At 62.3% G+C, this 3,915-nt stretch overlaps 2 non-coding genes across 2 annotated transcripts in view; both read right to left on the minus strand.

Annotated features, from left to right (window-relative positions):
• Positions 1-3,074, minus strand: part of LOC145274832 (large subunit ribosomal RNA) — a 5,716-nt gene extending 2,642 nt beyond the window's left edge. Inside the window, exon 1 of the ribosomal RNA XR_013866963.1 lies at positions 1-3,074. This exon is cut by the window's left edge and continues 2,642 nt beyond it. This is a non-coding gene — a ribosomal RNA (large subunit ribosomal RNA).
• Positions 3,075-3,668: 594 nt separating this feature from the next.
• On the minus strand, positions 3,669-3,826 carry LOC145274834 (5.8S ribosomal RNA). Its single transcript, XR_013866965.1, has one exon. It is a non-coding gene; the product is annotated as a 5.8S ribosomal RNA (ribosomal RNA).
• Between the last annotated feature and the right edge of the window lie 89 nt (positions 3,827-3,915).

Raw genomic sequence — 3,915 nt, forward strand, 5'->3', positions numbered from 1 at the left:
TCCGTATCTCCGGACGAGCCGATTCCACGGACATGGTCCTTTACGAAGAAGAGAGAACTCTTCCCGGGCTCCCGGCGACGTCTCCGGGCTTCGCTTGCGTCACCGCGGTTTCGCCCGGGAAGCGACGGGCGCCGCCGACATCGCTGCCGACAGCGTCGCCACCCCCGGGCCCTCTCCGAGTCCGGGTTCGGGAATATTAACCCGATTCCCTTTCGACGGGAGGCCGGCCGCTTTGTTTTGTTTGGGCTTTTGATTCGATTCGATTCGATCGCTTTCACTTTCATAACGGATCCGGCGCCTTTCGGGAAGACTTTCGCCCGCGTCTTAGGACCGACTGACCCGTGCTCGACCGCCGTTGGCACGGAACCCTTCTCCACTTCGGTCTTCGAAGGTCTCGTTCGAATATTTGCTACTACCACCGAGATCTGCACCCGCGGTCGGCTCCACCCGGGCTCGCGCCCTAGGCTTCCGTGCTCGCCGCGGCGCCCTCCTACTCGTCGCGGCATCGTTTCGGCGCGAAAGTTCATCGCTCCTCGCCGCGACGGTCCGGCATCGGTCCGTCGCTCCAGCGCCATCCATTTTCGGGGCCGGTCGATTCGGCAGGTGAGTTGTTACACACTCCTTAGCGGATTCCGACTTCCCGTGGCCACCGTCCTGCTGTCTATATTCGACCGACACCCTTTCGGGGATCTCATGGGCGTCGCGTTTAGGCACCTTAGCCGGACGTTTGGTTCATCCCACAGCGCCAGTTCTGCTTACCAAAAGTGGCCCACTTGGCACTCGCATTCGAGGTGACCAACCGCCCAGCGAAGCGTGCTGGCGGCGGCGGCCGGATGGGTCGGCTCCGTCGTTCGGGAGAGTCGGCCCGTTCCACCCGTTCCGAGGTCGAGAGTAGGTCGAGGCCGTGAACGGCCCCGGGGCCTCCAATCGTTCGCTTTACCGGATGGAATTGCGACGATCGAGCGCCAGCTATCCTGAGGGAAACTTCGGAGGGAACCAGCTACTAGACGGCTCGATTGGTCTTTCGCCCCTACACCCGGTTCCGACGATCGATTTGCACGTCAGAGGCGCTTCGGACTTCCACCAGAGTTTCCCTCTGGCTTCATCCCCGACCGGGCGTGGATCGCCATCTTTCGGGTCCCTGGTCGCTCGCTACGCCAGAGTCGGCCGAGTCGTACTCGGAAAAAGGGGAAACCGACCCGGGGGTGATGCGCCCGCGCGCAGCGCCTAAACTCGACGACAAAAATAGGACTAGTTCAAGCCGCGGGATCTCACCGATGGGCGGAAGGAGGATATGGAAGCTGGCGCCCGGCAATTCCCCTTTTTGGAAGATGCGCCGGTCCCCTCTCGGGGAGGAGGGAAAAACAACCGCACGTCAGCCACGAGCCTTCCCTCTCCTATCTCTCTCGGGAAGAGAGAAAAAAGGAAAAGTTGCGGGCACCGCAGCAGCGACGGCGGAAGGCCGAAAACGCCGCGCCGGCGGGATCGGGCACGGCTCGGAGGCGGGTGAGGCGAGGAGAAGACGACGGCACGAGACCGAGACACCCCCCGACGACCCCCGGACGACTTTGCCACGACACCTCTCCCGATCGACGCCCTCCTACACGCTCTCTCGCTTTCGCTTCGCCTTCGGGGTTAGTCAGAGGTGGCCCCTACGACTCGCGAACGGCCAGGACTCCTCGGTCCGTGTTTCCAAGACGGGTCGGGTGGGTTGCCGATGCACGTCGCTGACCGGGGTGGCGGGCGGCTCGAGTAAAAAAGCGTCGCCGAGCGACCTCTCCGGAAACGGAACGGGCGCGGGCGGGGTTGCCCCCGACAAGAACCCGAAACGTCGGCGAGGTGCGTGACGCGAGGCCGCGCCAGTCCTATCCCGCCTCTCATCGCGCACGCGCCCGAGACGGTGGGGCGCCTAAGGAGCGACACACAGAGTGGCGTCGCCCGCACGGCGACTTCCGGCGGGATCAAAACGGACCGGCTCGCCACGTGTAACGGATCGTGTCAGATTTCCTCCGTTCCCGGCAGAAAGGGGCAGTTACGTTCGCGGGCCCGACGGCCGGTGGCCCCCGACTTCACAAGGTGGGAAGACGGGGGTTTTCAGGGTGATGAAACGCCTGCCGCCTACGGAAAAAAACCCGCGTGTTCGACCTGCACGCCGGGAACGGGTCGCGACGACGGACCGGAGGGGAAGTGCGTCCGGTGCCGGCCGCGCGGAGGTCGCGCCGAAGCGCCCGCGCCATGATTACGCCGAGCGATGATGAAGGGGACGGGTGCAGCGGAGTCGCGCGCGGAGGGAGCAGGAGGAAAGAAGAAGCGGCGGCGACGGATGCGGCGGGTTAGGGCCCGGCGGCAGCAGCGATCGAGAGGACGAGTCCCCTCCGTCGCAGCCAACCGACGCAGCCACCTACCGACGCCGCGGTCGTCACCACGTTTCCCTTCCCGCTATCCACGCGGCCCGTCTCCTTCGTCGGCGACGCGGGCACAAAAGCTGGAACCGCGGGGAACGAGTCCCCCGCGGACACGGACGAACGACGACCTGTGCCGCGACGGCCTCTCTTTCAAGAACACACATCGAGTTTGGGCTCGAAGCCTAGGCAGCACCGGACTGAGTCCCCCGCGATCGCGGTGAGCGGTCCCACCCGTTTACCCCTGGGCGGTTTCACGTTCTCTTGAACTCTCTCTCCAAAGTTCTTTTCAACTTTCCCTCACGGTACTTGTCGACTATCGGACTCGTCCCGGTATTTAGCCTTGGATGGAGCTTACCACCCGATTTGGGCTGCGTTCCCAAGCAACCCGACTCTCGGATCGAAGGCCGTCGCTCGCCGTCCGCACCGAATGGGCCTGGCACCCGCCGCGGGCGGCCCCGATCGAGGGAACTCCGAACTATGCGAGACGAAAACGAACGGCTGCCTTCGACCCATGCGCCACACGTCCCGAAGCCTTTTACTTGCGACGGATTCGGCGTTGGGCTTCTCCCGGTTCACTCGCCGTTACTAAGGGAATCCCGGTTGGGTTTCTTTTCCTCCGCTTAGCGATATGCTTAAGTTCAGCGGGTCGTCTCGTCCGAGCCGAGGCGGCGGTTTTAGTAGAGTGTGGTGTTTGGAGGAGAGGAATCTCGATCGGTACCCTCCGTGTGACGACGGCTGGGCCGATATAGCGCCCGTCCGACCGAAAATGAAGAAGCCAACAATTAAAAAAAAGCCTGGGTCCTCCCCATCCGACGTTGCCTACGACGCGGCCACCTTTTTACGGTGCGACGGCCGTGCTCGTCGCGCTGCTCGAGGCGTCGCTGAGAGACACCTTCATGAGGCAGAGAGCGAGACGAGCAGGCGGCGCTTACGTCGGGCAGTCGGTTAGGTCGGTGCTTTTTTTTTGTTTTGTTCTCCCTTCGGCTGCTTTCGGACAGACTCCTCCTGCTCCTCCTCCACAGTGTTCTTCACGCGGTCGAAAAGGGAAAAGACTCCGCGGTCTGCCAGCGGGAGACGAAGGAGGAGGCCGGAGAGGGTTTTAAAAAAAAAAAAAGGACATTGAAAGGAGTCAATTCTTTTTTATTTTTTCTTCCCCCTCGTCACTCGCTCCTGCGACGTCCCGGTTACCACCGTGCCGAGGACCGGGCGGGCACGGGGACGGCAAGATGTCGTTTCGTTAACGGAGAAAGACATGTAACGTTCCGCCTCTCGACCGGACGTGGCCCCGAGACAAGGGATCTCGGGGCCGCAATGTGCGTTCGAGGTGTCGATGTTCACTGAGTCCTGCAATTCGCATCAGTTCTCGCGGCTGGCCGCGCTCTTCATCGACGGACGAGCCGAGTGATCCCCCGTCCAGGGTTCAGCACTTGGGTTTTTTTATATTAGTTTTTGTTTATATAGATTTAGTAGTGTGCGAGGAGGTCTGTGCGAGGAGGCGTGACGGCATTGC

The sequence above is a fragment of the Euprymna scolopes genome, unplaced genomic scaffold (assembly GCF_053919585.1).
Source record: "Euprymna scolopes isolate OS-2025 unplaced genomic scaffold, ASM5391958v1 sca486, whole genome shotgun sequence".
Lineage (NCBI taxonomy): Eukaryota > Metazoa > Mollusca > Cephalopoda > Sepiida > Sepiolidae > Euprymna > Euprymna scolopes.